Below are 20172 nucleotides of genomic sequence, written 5' to 3' on the forward strand. Positions count from 1 at the left end.
GTTTCAATATCACAAGTAAACAAATGTAATAATAGAACCTGGCTGTGCACAGGGAGCATTGCAACATGCGAGGTGAATAAGCGTAAGGACTTGTGGCACAGACCCTTTCTCTGGGCCTGTTAACTCTGGGTTCCAGTTCCAATTCAGGGCTTGGTGACAACGGAAGGGGTGCTCATAACTTGGCCAAACAGGTTGATTATCAGCCCGTAAATCCTTCCTATAAACCTGGCGGCAGGAACTAAAAGTGAGAGAGTATCTGGCTCAGCCTTACTGCTGTATTTTGCCAAGCATAATCAGGGGTCAAAGCAATGGAAGCAACACCCTCTTGAGGCATTGTACCTGAAGGAGGAGGTGGTGAATAGGTTGATCTACTTTAGACGATTCTTTAGGAATGGGCCTTTAGCTGGGAGCATTAAGTTAATAAAGCAAAGCAGGCAATAAGCTAAAAAACCAACAGTGGTCTGTACAAGGTTGCGTCTCTTGCTAGGAATGAAAAACATGCATGAGGAGGACTCTTGAGAAGCAAAGCAAATGGGCCCCTCTCAGAGTGTGTACTCCTGTTTCAGAACTTGGTTTATTGCCAAAATGCAGCTACTCTGACAAAAGGAGCCAGATGGCCAGGAAAAACAAATGGCTTAAGAAGCCATCAGATTTTTTATAATAATAATCTTTATTGTCACAAGTAGGCTTACATTAACATTGCAATGAAGTTACTGTGAAAAGACCCTAATCACCGCATTTTGGCGCCTGTTCGGGCACACAGAAGGAGAATTCAGAATGTCCAATTCACCGAACAGCACGTCCTTCGGGACTTGTGGGAGAAAATCGGAGCACCCGGAGGCAACCCACACAGACACAGGGAGAACATGCAGACTCTGCGCAGACAATGACCCAAGCGGGGAATCGACCCTGGGACCCTGGCGCTATGAAGCAACAGTGGTAACCATTGTGCTACCGTGCCGCCCATTGACATCCATGTACGTATTATCTGTATGATTGATTAATGAGATTTTATTCATGTCAATTACTGTTTGGGGCAATGGTGTGTCATCGAGATGTAATAATGGTTCCTTGTGTATGAATGTGATTTCACATTTGCCTGGTCAGAATGAATATATATATATGCTGGGATGATGGTGCACTCTGAAAAACTACAGGCCTTTTATGGAAAAGAACAGTTTTGTGTGTGTGTGCTATTACTTTGATATGCTTTGCCCAGTTCCTGAAGTGGTAACAGAGGCAACAATGGGAAGATACAGGTTCAGTGTCCTGTTCAACCCACTTTCCTGTGAGCCATACTGTGCATTGGGATACTTGCCTGAGAGTGAGAATGAAATGTAACATGTATCCTGGCTCCTGATGTTGTGTAGTAATGGCAATAAACTTGGAGCTGCTGTCTGCCCACCATCCCAGTGATAAAAGCTGTGTGACTCACCAATCATTGTTGAGCTAACAGCAGCTGAAACTGTACACACATTTGCCACAAAGAAAACAGGCTTTATTCAGCTGCTCTAGGACAGGTAATGGCCTGTAGTTTGCTGTCAGTAGTGAATGTTGTTTGCTGCTAATCTAAAGAAAAACAGCTTCCCATAAGATTTTAGCATGGTCTCGCCTGTCATTTCCTTTATTCTAATATAACTTTGAGTTTTTGCACAATCTCTGATGTCTAGCAACTGTGCAGGCATTAGGGAGGCCACTCAGATTGTAGAAAACAGCAAAACAGGAAGTAAAGACAGGTTTTATAATTCATATTTTAATAATTTCACAGAAAACAAAACAAAGCTTAGGATTGAGGTGGCATTGAAATATCACACATAAATTTACATTTTTATTTTACAAAATAATGTAATTTTTAAATTCTTAAGGAATGAGACTGTACACTTGTAAAAGAAAAAGTTTTCACGGTGCGAGAAGTTGTTCAATAGTAATCATAACGTAGCCGATTGCTAAAAACTCAGTTACTCCTCAATTAACAAGTTTAAACTTTTCAATGGCATTTACACCAAGGTTGGCACGCAAACTGCTGAAGATCACATCATTTGCTGATATTATCTTGAAGGTATCTGCAAAGAAGCGACATGGTTGTCATGATACGCGACACACACATAATGGTATACAGACACGCAGCTAATGGACACAGAGAACATGACATGACCAATAAGCAGGCAGGACACTCAGGGGTGGGATCTAACTATAAAAGACACGAGGCACTGACACTCCGACTCTTTCCACTGATGAACATCTAGAGAGTCAGTCAAGGGTGTTGTTACAATCTCACACCCCCACCACATGGCTAAGAGCTAGTCTGGTTCAGTCAGACAGAGTAACCACATTTAAGTTAGCAAAGAGTCGAACTCACAGAGAATTGTGCTAACTGTGCTATTAGTTCAATAAACCTGATTGAACTAACTTCAAGGTCTGGAGTATCTTTTTGATCTATGCTGCATCCAGTTGCAGCCAGTGTTTTACCAGTGTACCTAACATGACATGATACCAGGTGACTACTAATTTAAGGTGGCTTACCTCAGTCCATTCCGTGACGACCAGCAAATGTATCCCGAACCATGGAGAAGATTCAGGCTCCTCACCAGCTCAGGACCTCCAGCAATCTCAGTGCCAACTGGCAGACATTCAAGCAAAAGTTTTTGCTGTACATCGCAGCCTCAGACCTCGAGGGTGCGTCTGATGCAAGAAAGATCGTGCTTCTCCTCTCAACAGCGGGTGATCAAACCATCGAACTCTTCAACTCATTTAACTTCACCGAAGGCCAGGACAACACACAGTTTCAGACCATCCTGGCCAAGTTCGATAGTCACTGTGAAGTGGACACCAATGAAATCTTCGAGCGCTACATATTCAAACAACGTCTTCAAGGTAAAGATGAATCTTTCAATGCCTTCTTAACTAGCCTCCGCCTTCTAGCGCTGTCCTGCAACTGATGATATTGCTGACTCCATGATCAGAGGCCAAATAGTGTTTGGAGTTCACTCTGATCCTCTGAGAGAGCAGCTCTTAAAAATCAAGCATATGACTCTGCCAGTGTCGATTGAAACATGTACAGTGCAGGAGCATGCAAAAAATAGGTATTCCTAATACAAATCGGCTGAAAATGAGAAACTTGCCCCCCACGAGGCAGTGAGTGTGCAGGCCATCTCCCAGATGCAGCGCCTCAGCATTGAAGACAGCGGCCATTTTGCGAGCTTTTCCCGGACCCCCACGCATGCGCGATGCGAATGGGATAACGAAGCAGCTGACACCCACACTGCGCAGGTGCAGACGTCTGCCGACCGCACTGCGCATGTGTGACGACGTACACCGCGTCTCGAAGCCAACATCATGACATGCCCGAACTGGCAAAGCCCACTTAAAGGGACACTGCCCTGCAAGAGGCAGGCAGTGTTTAAACTGCGGAAAGCCTGGACACTATGCCGCCTTGTGCAGGTCTGCACCACCAGTTAGAGGCCAGCGCTCCCAATTCCGACGACACGCGTCCAGAATATGCAGCGGCGATTACAGGATTCTGATCCTGGCAGTACAACGGATCCAGAGGACGAGTTCCTGGAGTCAGCCTACCGAGTGGGCATCATTACCACACGTGAACATGCCACACCTAACTCATCTCGCATTCAGTCCATCCTCGCTGTGGATTCGGAGGACGAATGGCTGCGGTGATGCAGGTCAGCCGCTGCTCCATCCAGTTCAAACTGGACACAGGTGCTTCTGCCAACCTCCTCTCACAGGCAGACTTCAAACGCATCAAGAAGCCCCCCATGTCCTTCCAGCAGCCTGCCTGCTCCTGGACTATAACGGTAATGCCATCACGGCACTGGGGTCCTACCATCTACTCGTCTCCAACCGGAATACCCATGCACGGCTAAGGTTTGAAATTGTCAAGTCGGACAGGGCATCCCTACTGGGCATGCATGCCTGCAAAAAGCTAAACCTGGTGCAGCGGGTTTATTCAACAACATCCTCCAACGTGGATCTTCAAGCTGGCATTGACGACATCCTCGCTCAGTATCCAGATGTGTTTGACGGGATGGGCACTTTGCCATATCGGTACAAGATCCTACTGCGACCTGATGCCAGCCCAGTGGGCCACGCACCACGCCGGGTCTCGGCTCCGCTGAAGGAGCGCCTGAAGGAACAGCTCAAGGAGCTGCAGCAGCAGGGAATCATTTCCAGGGTAACCGAACCGTCTGACTGGTTCAGCTCAATGGTGGTGGTTAAAAAACCCTCTGGAGACCTGCGCATCTGCATTGATCCCAAAGATCTCAACCAGAATATAATGCGTGAACACTACCGCATCCTGAAGCAGGAGGAACTCACCAATGAGATGGCACATGCACGGTTTTTCACCAAGTTAGATGCGTCACATGGATTCTGGCAAATCCAGCTGGATGAGTCCAGCAGAAGGCTCTGCACCTTCAACACACCGTTTGGCAGGTGCTGCTATAACCGTATGCCGTTCGGCATTGTCTCGCATCGGAGATATTTCATTGCATCATGGAGCAGATGATGGGAGGCATCGAAGGGGTTCGTGTGTACTTGGACGACGTCATCATATGGTCCACGACCCCTGAGGAGCATGTTTCCCATCTCCAGCAGGTATTCCGCTGTGTCCACGCCAATGGCCTGAAGCTGAACAGGGCCAAATGTTGCTTTGGCATGTCGACACTCAAGTTCCTAGGAGACCAGATCTCTCAGCCGGGCGTGTGCCCCGACACAGACAAGGTCAAGGCCATCGCAGCCAGCAAGGTCCCGGAAGACAAGAAGGCGGTATTGCGCTTCCTGGGCATGGTCAATTTTCTGGGCAGGTTCATCCCAAACATGGCCTCACACACCACGGCACTACGAAACCGAGTGAAGAAGTCCACTGCCTTTGAGTGGAAGGCGGCCCATCAGGCAGAGTGGTTGGAGCTGAAAGCCAAGCTCACCACTGCACCCGTATTAGCATTTTTCGACCCAGACAGGGAAACGGAAATCTCAACAGATACGAGCCAGGATGGCATCGGTGCGATCCTGCTGCAACACGATGACACTTCATCCTACGCATCAAGGGAAATGACGCCCATGGTCCACAGTATCCACAAGAACCTGAATGATATGACGCCTCAGTTGCAGTGCATCCTCCTCAAACTCAGAAGGTACGACTTTGACCTGGTCTACACGCCTGGCAAGGAACTCATCATTGCCGATACACTATCCCGCTCCATCACTGTGCCTAGTGAACCACTGAACGTCATCCGGCAAATTGAGTCACAGGTTGAGTCACAGGTGCAGCTGTTTGTTAGCACCCTCCCGGCATCTGATGAGAAGATGATTCATATCTGTGGAGACAGCCAAGGACTCTCTCTTGCAGCGTGTTATGCAACACCTAGCCAATGGCTGGTAAAAGGGCAGTGCCCTCCATTTTTCAATGTAATGGACAACCTGACGGTGGTTGATGGTAACCCCCTCAAACTGGACCGGATTGTATTTCCACACAGTCTCCAGAGCTTGGTGCTCCGTCAAATCCATGAGGGCCACCTGGGTTTGGAAAAGTGCAGACGCAGAGCCGGGAAGGCTGTCTACTGGCCCAGGATCAGTCAGGACACCGCGAACATTGTCCTTAACTGTGCGACCTATCAACGCTTCCAGCCAGCGCATATTAAGGAGACACTTCAGCAGCATGAAATCGAAACCTCTCCGTGGTCCAAGGTTGGCATCGACCTCTTTCATGCAAATGGGTCATTACTACGTGAAAATCATTGATTACTTTTCCAATTACCCTGAAGTCGTGAAGCTCTCAGACCTCACCTCTCGGACCGTCATCAAGGCCTGTAAGGAGACGTTCTCCAGGCATGGTATCCCACTCACTGTCATGAGTGACAATGGCCCGTGGTTCAGCAGCCATGAATGATCTCGGTTTGCCCAGTAGTATCAGTTCCAGCCCACACTATCCGCAGTCAAACGGAAAAGTTGAGAAAGGGGTGCACATAGTGAAGCAGCTCATCTGCAAGGCCATGAATTCTGCGTCTGACATTGCGCTGCTTGCATACAGGGTGACTCCACTGTCCACTGGCATGTCGCCGGCTCAACTGATGAACAAGGACCTGCGAACGACACTTCCAGCCATACACGTGCCCAACTTGGATCACCTCCCTGTGCTGCAGAAGGTGCAGCAACTCTGAGACCAGCACAAACAGGGCTATGATTCTCATGCCACCAATTTGTCTGTGTTATCCCCGTCAGACACTGATCGGGTCAAGATCCCTGATGGAGGCTGGTCAGCTCCAGCTGTCATTGTTCGACAGGCTGTCCCCCGTTCGTATGTTGTGCGCCTGGTTCTGTTGTTCGACGAAACAGACGGGCACTGTGCAGAGTTGCCTGCCCGCAACCACATTCTTCTCCATTTCCTTCTGTTGCTTTGCCACCTCCTGATACCTCGACTCATGAGGCCACCAGTCAGGCTTCAATCCCACTCATCAAGGTGCTGTCCTCCCCACCACCACCACCACCTCTCCCCGCGGGGGTCGACCAGGATCAGACGCAAGCCACGGAGACTGGACTTATGAACATTTGTTCTGTTTGCTATGTTCTGTGTTCTCGCATTAGACAGCTGTTTTCACATGTACATATGTTCACATCCACTGTATGTAATATGTTAATATTGGCCTATTCTTGTAAATACGTTCACATATGTCATCCAAACATTAAAAAAAAAGGGGAGATGTCATGATATGCCGACACACATAATGATATACAGACAAGCAGCTAATGGACACAGAGAACAGGACATGACCAATAAACAGGCAGCACACCCAGGGGTGGGATCTGACTATAAAAGACACGAGGCACTCACACTCCACCTCTTTCCACTGATGAACATCTAGAGAGTCAGTCAAGGGTGTTGTTACAATCTCACACCCCCACCACGTGGCTAAGAGCTAATCTGGTTCAGTCAGACAGAGTAACCACACTTAAGTTAGCAGAGAGTCGAACTCACAGAGAACTGTGCTAACTGTGCTATTAGTTCAATAAACCTGATTGAACTAACTTCAAGGTCTGGAGTATCTTTTTGATCTATGCTGCATCCAGTTGCAACCAGTGTTATACCAGTGTATCTAACACAACAATGGTATCCTGTTAGGGGTGGGGTTTCATTGCAAACAAATTTCAGACCATTAAAAATGTCTGCTATTATTTACCTAAAAGGATACAAATAAGTAGAAAAGTTGACACCATCCCCCAATCTTGAAAGGTGACTTGCAAGACAACAGCCATAAATATATCCAATATGGAACACATTGCAATTTTCTTTTGCAGTCATGTTCAAAGACTTAATCAATATCCTATTCCTTTAGGCTGATCCATGTTTAATGCTCAACTATTCTTAAGCGTCATCCATATCCCCATGAATGCCTTCGGGAATTGAAATATGATGAGTGCTGTGTCATTGAGCACAGAGTATGTTTGCGCAATCATGTTTTGTTGATTCTTTTTCTGTTAGAACCTCATGGCTTCTTTTCCTATTCATCATTGCTGTATAAATAGTGCAGCTTGAAATTCTATGCACAAACATCAGCAGTAGGGATGGCAGAGGTGAAGCAAATTAGCTTCTGAATCCCAATGGATCCGTACACATCTTCCAAAATATTTGTGTAAAAACACACTCGACTTGACAGATGATGATTTTGGATAGGCAGAAGTAGTTTAATTAATTTTCAAAACCGAATTTAATTCCAGCTCGTACTCTGAGCAGTAATTCTTTTTTCTGTACTCCATTGGAGAGAATCCATCCAATTTTCCTCATTCTTGGGCTGGAGGTGCTGGTGTCCCTGATATTCGAATGAGGTGATACTTCTAACGAGGTTATACCTGGGATCTCTGGAAGACAAACGCTGGATGTACATGTCATCATGGTCAGAAGGGGCTGGTTTAGCTCACTCAGCTAAATCGCTGGCTTTGAAAGCAGACCAAGCAGGCCAGCAGCACGGTTCGATTCCCGTACCAGCCTCCCCGGACAGGCGCCGGAATGTGGCGACTAGGGGCTTTTCACAGTAACTTCATTGAAGCCTACTCGTGACAATAAGCCATTTTCATTTTCATTTCAAGTATAAACATTAATAGCTCAATGGTTTAGGAAGTCGCACATCGCTTTGACACGTTGTCCAAATCGCAAGGTTCCTGCAACCAAATCGCCTCACCCAATGAGCAAACATTTCAAATGTTTCTCTGATTTCTAGGTCTTTGTGGCTTTGAGATTGGTACTTTGATTAGTTTAGTTGATTCTAAGCGACTGTTTACATGGTGTTCATAGAATCATAGAATCAACAGTGCAGAAGGAGGCCATTCGATCCATCGTGTCTGCAGCGGCCTTGGAAAGAGCGCTCTATTTAAGCCCACACCTCCACTGTATCCCTGTAACCCAGTAACCCCACCTAACCTTTTCTTGGACAGTAAGGGCAATTTAGCATGGCCAATCCACTTAATCTGCACATCTTTGGACTATGGGAGGAAACCGGAGCACCCGAAGGAATCCCACGTAGACATGGGGAGAATGTGCAGACTCCGCACAGACTGACCCAAGCTAGGAATCAAACCTGGGACCCTGGAGCTGTGAAGCAACATTGCTAACAACTGTGCTACCGTGCCATCCTTTTACAAGCAGGTCGTTTGGCCTAATGAGTCTGTATCGACCCTCTGAAAGAGCACCCTACCCAGGCCCACTCTCACCCTATCCCTGCAACCTAACCTACACATCATTGAATACTAAGGGACAATTTAGCATGGCCAATCCATCTAACCTGTACATCTTTGGACTGTGGGAGGAAACCGGAGCACCCGGAGTTAACCCACGCAGACATGGGGAGAACATACAAATTCCACACAGACAGCCACCCAAGGCCGGAATTGACACCGGGTCCCTGGTGCTCTAAGGCAGCAGTGCTAACACTGTGCCACAGTGCCGCTGTTGTTGTGATTGATAGAATGTGGACTCAAACACAAGATACAGCTTTGTAAAATTGTAAGTCAGTATCTACTGTACATACACAAGGTTGAATGAGAGTTATTGTCTTCAATATAACTCACTTGATGTAGAGTGGTGAAACTGTGGAACATTTTGAACTTGAGATAAGCCAATTATCTTGACATTTTTAGGAATCATAAACCTTTTTTTTTACATGTTTAGTTCACTCTTTGTGTGAAGTATCTAAGCAGCTACTTCAGCTGCTCAATTTTGATTCCTTAAAAATAGCAACGCACAATTTTTTGTCCTCCGGAAATATTTTTCTTTTAAAGCTCCCATGTCACCTCCAATCTTTTGTTTACAATCACGGTAGCACAGTGGTTAGCACTGTTGCTCCACAGCGCCAGGGTTTCAGGTTCCGTTCCCGGCTTGGGTCACCGTCTGTGCGGAGTCTGCACGTTTTCCCATGTCTGCGTGGGTTTCCTCCCACAAGTCCTGAAAGACGTGCTGTTAGGTGAATTGGACATTCTGAATTCTCCCTCATTGTACCCGAACAGGCACCTGAGTGTGGCGACTGGGGGACTTCCACAGTAACTTCATTGCGGTGTTAATGTAAGCCTATTTGTGACAATAATAAAGATTTTTATTATTAATTTGCAAAACCTTTCATGATGCAAAGTACTTGAATGAGCAGCATTACTATAAACATTAAAGATGGTGGAAAATGCTGGAAATACTAATCAGGCCTGGCAGCATCTGCGGAGAAGGAAACAGAGTAACAGGTAAATGATCCTACATTAGAAGTACACTTTACAGATGCTGCTTGACCTGCTGCAGCATTTTCGGATTTTATTTCCGATTTCCAGCGTCTGCAGTAGTTTGATTTTTAAAACACTGTAACTGTGGCATAAATATTGGGCGCGATTCTCCGCAAATGCGGCGAGTCGTAAAGGCTGCTGTGAAACTGGCCGTGTTTCACGGCAGCCTCCATGCCCCCTCCCGGGACCCGATTCTACCCCCAGGCGGGGCTAGCAGCGCGGCCCCGTGAAGCACGGCATTGCGGGCTTAGCGACCGTCGCACGATGACATCAGCCGCGCATGCGCGGGTTGGACGGCTCCAACCCGCGCATGCGCGGATGACGTCATCACGCATATGTGTCAAACCCGCGCATGCGTGGGCCGTCATGCCCCTCAGCCGCCCCGCGGACTAATCCTGCGGGGCGGCGGAGGAACAAATAGTGCGCGGGTATCGGACCTGCTGCCCGCGATCAGTGCCCACCGATCGCAGGCGCATGCCACCCTTGGCACGGCCGTGGTGCGGCCATGCCAATCGGTGAAATGGTTGTCCGGGACGGCACTTTGCGGCCGTTTTCACAAACGGTGAGAGCAGGTGTGTTTGCGTTCGTAAAAACGGCCGTAAAGGCCTGGGAACTTGGCCCATCGGCCTGGGGAGAATCGCTGTTCGCCGTAAAAAACGGCGAGCAGCGATTCGTGTCGTGGGGCGGCCGTGGGTGGGGGGGGGGGGGGGACAATAGCGGGAGGGCGGGAAAAATGTCAGGAAGGCCCTCCCGTTATTCTCCGACCCGTCGTGGGCAGCGGAGAATCGCGCCCATTGATTTTGTTATTGTTGACCCTACTGGTCACTTCAATACCTGGATAACTAAGTCTCAGAAAATTGCAGAAGTTGTTAACTGTCACCTCACCACTTTTCCTAATCCACTTAGATGCTTCCTCTACCTGGAAGATCTTCTTGATCGGCCACTCAGATCTCCACCACAATGTCAGCAGTCTAGTAGCAGCTGCTTGCGACACCTCCCACTCCTCCCTTGCGTTGCTTCTAGCCATTTTTGTAAAAAGGTTCTCATCTCTGTAATCTCTCACAGCCCCACAATGCACTGAGTTCTCTATGCTCCTCTAATTCTAGGCTCTCGAGCAGCCACAATTTTAATTGCTCCATCATTGCTGGTCTTCAGCCGCTCAAACCTCCAGCTCTGGAAGACCTTCCCTAAACTTCTTCATCCACCTCTCCTTCCTACTTTAAGACACATTTTAAAAGCTACTTTTCTCAGGAATCTTTTGGTCCTCTGCCCTAGGGGAGGCAGTGGCCTAGTGATACTGTCACTGGACTAGTGATCCGAGAGGCCCAGCGTAACTCTCTGGCGACCCAGGTTCGAATCCCACCGTGGCAGTTTGTAACATTTGAATTCGATAAAAATCTAGAATTAAAAGCTGAATGACGACCATGAATCCATTGTCGATTGTCATTAAAACCTATCTGATTCACTAATGTCCTTTTGGGAAGGAAATCTGCGCAGAGTTCCTGCCGGCGCGTTTCTGCACGGCTGCTCGGCCCATCAAGGCCGGAGAATCAGCGGCCCACGACCGGCGCCGCGCCAAACGCACCGGCACAGATGGCGCCGATTCTCCACTCCTCGGAGAATCGCATGCCGGCATCGGGACGGCGTGGCGCAGTTGCGGCGATTCTCCGGCCCGGCGCGGGGCTCGGAGAATTCCGCCCATGTTATTTCAGATCTAATGAATGTTAGCTTGAAGCTGGCAAATGCAGTAACAGACTGAACATTACTGGGCAGCTTCAGCAAAGTGCAGATCACAAATCCCTCATTAAAATGGAACTAATTCCTTGTTCTGGCAAGCCCAGAGAAGCCCAATGCGTGGGAGAAATGAAATATCACCCAAACAGAAAAAGGAAGAGAATGTTATGTTGCAGGCAGTGGGGCGCTTGGATCTATGTACTGTGGCACTAGTATACGGCTCGAGGAGTGATGCATTAGAGGTTTGATTCTCTGCTGTCTATAATTCCAGATCTCAGCAATTGGCTGAACGAGTTCAGCAGAGGTCTGACATGTTCCTGCATGGTGGAGAATGGTATGTCTCTGCCCAAGGTTTCATCTGCACAGAAATTGGTCCAAAGTGACATTGATCATGTCCCTCACCAGCCCTGTCTGTCGGGGAGGGTGGGGGAGAGGGGGGAGAGGGAGAGGGGGGAGAGGGAGAGGGGGGGGGGGGGGATCAAAGAAAAGAGCAGTGCAGATCCTCATCAATAATCAGACATAATCTCAACAAAAATCAGATGAACTATAATCTTGTAAACTAGAGGGACAACACTTACATTGACCATGTCTATGAGGCACATCCAGTCCTGATTCTGTAGGTTATGATTGGAAATGGTACCAAAATTGCTTTTCACTCTACCTTTTTATAATTCAGATTCAACCAGTTACCCTTCTGGACGCTCATACACTGCCCACATTGAGAAGGCCAGGCAGATGAAACTGTAGTGGTGAAATTGGCATTTAGGGTAGCAAGGTGGCACAGTGGTTAGCATTGCTGCCTCACGGCACCGAGGTCTCAGGTTCGATCCTGGCTCTGGGTCATAGTCCGTGTGGAGTTTGCACATTCTCCCAGTGTTTGCGTGGGTTTCTCCCCCACAACCCAAAGACGTGCAGGGTAGGTGAATTGGCCACACTAAATTGTCCCTTAGCAGAAATTGTGTTCGGCGGAGTAGCAGCTTATTGCTTTATACCATATCTAATTTTCATTGGTTAAGTTTGAATCATTCAGGTGTGACGTGTGGCACAGTGGTTAGCACTGGGACTACAGCACTGAGGACCCGGGTTCGGATCCGAGGCCCGGGTCACTGTTCATGTGGAGTTTGCACATTCTCCCCATGTCTGCATGGGTTTTACCCCCCACAACCCAAAAATGTGCAGTGTAGGTGGATTGGCCACGCTAAATTGCCCCTTAATTGGAAAAAAAAATAATTGGGTACTCTTAAATTTATTTTTAGAAGTTTGAATAATTCTTCGCAGCTTCAGCTTCAAATTCTAGATGGGCCAAGGAGGGAAATTAATGGGTGGAAAAGTCGAGTGACTTGCGGCAAGGTAGCACTGTTGCTTCACAGTGCCAGGGTCCCAGGTTCGATTCCCGGCTTGGGTCATTGGCTGTGCAGAGCTTGCATGTTCTCCCTGTGCATTGTTAATGTAAGCCTACTTGTGACAACAAAGATTATTATTATAAACATTATATTGGCCCACCATTAAATGGTAGAATGTCCTCCAATGCATTTGCAACCATTTAAGAAAGGCTTTTCAAAGCAAACATTTGATTTTGTGCTCAAGGCTTCCAATTGAACCTTTCTGCAGGAGCTCATACCTTCTGTTGCCTGGTGTGATTTATTTCGCATCCACTGATTAGAGTGTGACAATATAACCATACTACAGCAGGGCCATAACATCATCAGCTCACTGCAAAAGCTTTACAGTGTTTATTGAGAAATAAAAGTTGTTTATGATACCCTTGTGCATTTTAAATATGACACCAAATAATCCAGTTGACATGGTAGAAGCTTTTAAGGACCATGAAAATCGCTGTACGTCATTAAACAGGAACTGAAATTCAATTAAACACTGGGATGGCTTCAACTTTTCAAGAAGATTTAGGTTAGTAGTGGATATTGTACTGTGTTTATTTTTAAAATACACCATTTTTACAGAAATACAAAAATGGTACCATGTATTCAAAATGGCTAAATAACGTAGTAGTTGATGAGAGGGTGGTCACTAATTAGTCTTTAGTCACTATTTGCTAATGCAACAATCACTACACTTTAAAGAAATCCATTGTATGTCAAGCACTTGGGAGACATTTCAGAACAATATTAGGCGCTACGTAGATTCAAGTTCTCCTTTACATTTCTTTATTATGCCACCATTGTGCAGTAACTCTAGGCTTCTGGTAAAATACAGGATAGGCTCCTCAGTTGTCCAGGGTGGCGTATGTATAGGTTGGCACTTTTCCACACTTTGATGCTGATTTACATTGAGCAATGGTCGATATAATTTCTGGATTGCACTCACAATGTGGCATTTTGAGGGAACAAGATACAAACATATGAAGATACGAATCCAGAGCAAGAGTAGGCCACATAGGCCCTCAAGCCTGCACCACCATTTAAGAAGATCACGGCTGATCTGTTTTTAACTTTGACTCCATATTTCCACTAACCCCTGATATCCTTTCACCCCTTGCTTTGTTTTATTTATTTATGGAGTGTGGGCATCACTGGCTGGGCCAGTATTTATTGCCCATCTCGGAGGGCATTTAAGAGTCAACCACATTGCTGTGGATCTGGAGTCACGTGTAGGCCAGACCAGGTAAGGATGACAGATCGTCTTCCCTAAAGGATATTAGTGAACCAGATGGTTTTTTGCGACTTAGAATTAGACCTAGAATTCCAGATCTATATTAAATTTAATTTTGCCCTTTGCCAGGGTGGGATTCAGACCTGGATCCTCAGAGATTTGCCCTGGGTCTCAGGTTTACTAGTCCAATGACAATACCATGTCACTGCCTTCCCTTATCAAGAATCTATCTATCTCGGCTGTAAAAATATTCAAACTCTTCTCCTACCGCCTAGCCCCAAGCACCGAATACAGCTATCCATAGGTAAAATATAGTTGGGGGTCTGGATTACATATTTATATCTCATCAGTTGAATGCATCATGTCTGATGCAGGACAGAATGTAAAATGGTGCAAGCTGCATAATCTGTGAAGATCTAATGAGTAAATCACATATTTATCTCCCTGGCGCAGGCTGTTCTTGTTAAACATAAGGAAGGGGTTTGAAATCAGCCCTGGAAATTATGATTTGCAAGTTCGCAGGAAAGTGGATACTCGTAATTGAGGCCTTTAACTGTTTGAAAGTCCAAATTCGGTACATAGAACATAGAGCAGTACAGCACAGAACAGGCCCTTCGGCCCTCGATGTTGTGCCGAGCCATGATCACCCTATATGATCACACTTTTACATATCATCCTGCTGGAGCGCACAAAAATGTGATCGATGAGATGAAGTCCCATGTGTCCGGTTTATGGTCTGTAAGTCCTGATTTCCATTTGAAGAAGCCAGAACCTTGAGACACCCGAGCGTTTCCACAGTGTGTAGATCTCTGTTCAGCTGGGATCTTTTGATGCAGTATTGTCCCTCGTTGATGCAAGAGTATTTGCTTTGAAACTCTGCAGCAGTTCCATTGATCCTCCACTGCCAATGTAGAAAATGACTAAAAATGACAATTTCTGCCATGGAAGCGGAGGACCATCACCTTTGTAAAGCTTGTAAAGTGTTTCACTGCCAGGGGATTATGCAGATCATAGATTTTACAGTACAGAAGGAGGCCATTCGGTCCACCGAGTCTGCACCGGCTCTTGGAAAGAGCACCCTACCCAAGCCCACACCTCCACCCCATCCCCATAACCCAGTAACCCTACCCAACACTAAGGGCAATTTTAGACAGTAAGGGCAATTTAGCATGGCCAATCCACCTAACCTGCACATCTTTGGACTGTGGGAGGAAACCGGAGCACCCAGAAGAAGCCCACGCACACACGGGGAGAACGTGCAGACTCCGCACAGACAGTGACCCAAGCCGGGAATCAAACCTGGGACCCTGGAGCTAAGAAGCAATTGTGCTAACCACTATGCGACCGTGCTAGCCCAATGCAGGCTACATCTGATACAGGTACAGCTGCAATTAACAGCATGTTATAGATCTCAGTTTTATTTAACAAATGTATTTGTCATAGAAACAAAACAGTCTGCGATGCACATTCATGTTACAAAATCTATTCCAATTTGGAGCACCACGAGGGCTTCCCAAATAGCATGAATTTGTCCAACGAGAATTGGATATGCACTAGTTAAGAGCACAACATGCAGAGCTAAGGGTAAAGAGTGGGGTGAATTGGATAGCTCTTTCAAAGACACAGCACAGGCATGACAGACTAAGTGGCCTCCTTTGGTGTTGTAAAATGTTATATATTTTTTTCTTTTTATATTCATTTTTAAATTAAGGGGCAATTTAGCGTGGCCAACCCACCTATCCTGCACATCTTTTGGGTTGTGGGGGCGAAACCCACGCAAGTGAGAGTGTACAAACTCCACACGGACAGTGACCCAGAGCCAGGATCGAACCTGGGGACCTCAGCGCCGTGAGGCTGCAGTGCTAACCACTGCGCCACCACGCTGCTCTGTTGTAAAATGTTATGATACAAAGTAGTTGAGCCACAGGGACGAGAATGCTCTCAGCTTCAATCTCCACCTGTGGTCAGCTCAACTGTTACAATGGCAGGGTTGCTGTTGACCTCAGGAAGGGTTAGTGAGGAGAAAATAATATTAGCCAGGTTCCTTGTTCCTGATGATAAGTGTACAACCCCTGCTGAAGATGGCCATTGGATGCAGACAGGATCAGGCTTGTAGCGGTGTTCTCAGGTACAAACAACAATCATTGTCATACCCCAGATTTAAATAATGGCCAATTGGGTAAAGTGACACAGAACAGGGGCTTCCCAGAAGAAACTTGACACAGTGATCAAAGCAGCAGGGAAGGTGCGAGAGAAATTAAGAAAATAAATTATGCCTGGTTATGCCTCTTAATAATTGGATATGCCCCAACTTTTAAATCCTCTCATTCGTTATGGTCAGGGACATGCTCTCTGTCTGACTTTTTATATTTGCCAGTTTTCTGTTCCTATTTTATTCTCAATAAGCCTGCACAATGGCTCAGTGGTTAGCATTGCTGCCTCACAGCGCCAGGGTCTCAGGTTTGATTCCCGGTCTGGGTCACTGTCTGTGCGGAGTCTATGTGTTCACCCCTTGCCTGCGTGGGTTTCCTCCGGGGGCTCCGGTTTCCTCCCACAATCCAAAGGTGTTTAGGTTAACGGATTGGTCATGCTAAATTGCCCTTTAGTGACCAGGGTGTGCAGGTTAGGTGGGGTTGTGGGAATAGTGAGCGGAGTGGGCCTAGGTACTTTCAGAGGGTGGGTGCAGACTTGATGGGTCGAGTGGCCTCCTTCTGCATTGTAGGGATTCAATGGAATATTTCAAAACTGAGCATGATGTGGTTTTGAGTGCTGCAGGAGGTCTATGGCCTCTAAACTGAACTCAAATTCGGGTGGTTCAGAGCAATGTCTCCGATTGTGTTTCGAGTTATTCAAGCTCGGACTCTGGGCAAAATCAGGAATCAATCCGTGATTATTGCTTTGCTTCAGAGCTCCATGAAAAATAATGTTGCGTTGAGCCATCCATTGGGTGGCACACATTCCAATTAGGCATTCTGACAAGGATCAAAACTGTCCATTGATATGATGCAAAAAAAAACAAGATTGCCCTATCATGTTTCATAAATTTGTATTGGCCCCTGTTGGGGGTTGTGGTCTTATTGCCATCATAACACTAGATAGCAACCTAGAGGCCTGTCTAAAGGTTCGTAGACAAAAGTTTAAATGCTCGTATGGCAGCTGGGGGCAATTCAGATTCAATTAATTAAATGAATCAAAAGGCTGGTACCAGTAAAGGTAACCATGAAACTGCAGGATTGTGTCATGTGAGAGTACCTTTAAGAAATGGATGTTTAAGCAATGTACCTTTAAGAAAATAGCAATGTCAGAGAGTGGGTGGAGCTGAGCTCAGTTCGGACATTTTGAGGTTAGTTTTGGGATTTTAGTTTCAGTTCTGAAGAAAGCTTGGGCGTGGCTGTGAGCTGCATTGCTGGTGATCTCTGCCATGAAGGACTATCTCTTAATCCTTGTAAAAAGGTCTCAGTGTGGAACATAAATCTAATGTGCTTCTGTTTGAAGGTTTGTTAAGTCTTTTGGATGTGTAAAGGAACAGTTTGCAGGATTGGGTGGTGTATTATTTTCAGGGTTATCTTTGAAGTAAGGGGTGTTAAGAGATCCAATGTTTATTTAAAAGGTTAATTTGAGTTCATGGAATAAACATTGTTTTGTTTTAAAAACCACGTGTCCATAATTGTAATACTAGACCTGGGGAACAAGCCATGTGCTTCAAAAGCAACAATCCATTAAAGGTGGGGGGTTGGTTGAACTCCATGATACATTTTGGGGTTCTGAAAACACCTCTCCCATAACAATTGTCATTAAAAACCCCTTTGCTTCACTAAAACCCACTGGTTTCGCGGAAAGAAGTCTGCCTTCCTTACCCAATGTGGCCTTGGTGTAACTTCACTGCCATGCCGAACAAGCCACTCAGTTGTACTCAATCAGGTGACTCAATGCCAGCTGCACGCACATCCAATGAATGAATCACTGAGAATTTCATAGAATCCCTACGGTGCAGAAGGAAGCCATTTGGCCAATCGAGTTCTCACCAACCCTTGGAAAGAGCACCTACCTAGGCCACGCCCCCACCCTGTCCCCATAAACCCACTTAACATACTGAGGGGCAATTTATCATGGCCAATCTGCCTAATTGGCACATCTTTGAACTGTGGGAGAAAACCGGAGTACCCGGAGGAAACCCAAGCAGACACTGGGAGAATGTACAAACGCCACACAGGCAGTCACCCGAGGCTGGAATTGAACCTGGGTCTCAATTAGACATAAGAATGTAAGATCTAGGAGCAGGAGTAGGCCATCTGGCCCCTCGAGCCTGCTCCACCATTCAATGAGATCATGGCTGATCTTTTGTGGACTCAGCTCCACTTTCTGGCCCGAACACCATAACCGTTAATCCCTTTATTCTTCAAAAAACTATCTATCTTTATCTTAAAAACATTTATTGAAGGAGCCTCAACTGCTTCACTGGGCAAGGAATTCCATAGATTCACAACCCTTTGGGTGAAGAAGTTCCTCCTAAGATCAGTCCTAAATCTACTTCCCCTTATTTTGAGGCTATGCCCCCTTGTTCTGCTGTCACCCGCCAGTGGAAACAACCTGCCCACATCTATCCTATCTATTCCCTTCATAATTTTATATGTTTCTATAAGATCCCCCCTCATCCTTCTAAATTCCAACGAGTACAGCCCCAGTCTACTCAACCTCTCCTCATAATCCAACCCCTTCAACTCTGGGATTAACCTAGTGAATCTCCTCTGCACACCCTCCAGCGCCAGTACTTCCTTTCTCAGGTAAGGAGACCAAAACTGAACACAATACTCCAGGGTGACCTCACTAACACCTTATACAATTGCAACATAACCTCCCTAGTCTTAAACTCCATCCCTCTAACAATGAAGGACAAAATTCTATTTGCCTTCTTGATCACCTGCTGCACCTGTAAACCAACTTTTTGCAACTCATGCGCCCATGCCAGGTCTCTCTGCACAGCGGCATGCTTTAATATTTTACCATTTAAATAATAATCCCGTTTGCTGTTATTCCTTCCAAAATGGATAACCTCACATTTATCAACATTGTATTCCATCTGCCAGAGCCTAGCCCATTCACTTAACCTATCCAAATCCCTCTGAAGACTTCCAGTATCCTCTGCACTTTTTGCTTTACCACTCATCTTAGTGTCATCTGCAAACTTGGACACATTGCCCTTGGTCCCCAACTCCAAATCATCTATGTAAATTGTGAACAATTGTGGGCCCAACACTGATCCCTGAGGGACACCACTAGCTACTGATTCCCAACCAGTGAAATACCCATTAATCCCCACTCTTTGCTTTCTATTAATTAACCAATCTTCTATCCATTCTTTACCCTTAATGCCATGCATCTTTATATTATGCAGCAACCTTTTTAGTGGCAACTTGTCAAAAGCTTTCTGAACACCACAACTTTGGAAGAACTCACTATTTGTGTGTTCTCTGCAGTTAATGTGTATTCTTCACTCTTCCTCTATCAGGCTGCTGATTGGAAAAACCCTTCAAGGAAATTCTAGCTGCATAGTCTAAAAAACACATCAAAAGGCAGGCAAGGAAAGAAAGGCACAACTGTGTCAATCATTTGGACTTCAAATCCCATGCTGAACACCTGGAGAGCAGAAATCGGAGGCTGAATTTGAGATTTCAAGGGCATCAATGATGGAGAGTATCACCACAGATACGTAGTGGGCTAAACAGCTGGCTTGTAATGCAGAACAAGGCAGCAGCGCAGGTTCAATCCCCGTACCGGCCTCCCCGAACAGGCACCGGAATGTGGCAACTAGGGTTTTTTCCACAGTAACTTCATTGACGCCTACTTGTGACAATAAGCGATTATTATTATTATTATTAACAACTGCAAACAGGCATGACAAACAACAGGACCCTTAAGGAATCATTAGCTAAGTGAACTCTATATAACTGGGTGTGGTTGACGTAGGTCTACTGTCCAGAAGCATCCATTGTTCAGACCTCAAACTAGATCCTTCTGCAGATTGAGCAACCAATAATCACAAATGAAAAGCAGAAT

The sequence above is a fragment of the Scyliorhinus canicula genome, chromosome 19 (genome assembly GCF_902713615.1).
Source record: "Scyliorhinus canicula chromosome 19, sScyCan1.1, whole genome shotgun sequence".
Classification (NCBI taxonomy): Eukaryota; Metazoa; Chordata; class Chondrichthyes; order Carcharhiniformes; family Scyliorhinidae; genus Scyliorhinus; species Scyliorhinus canicula.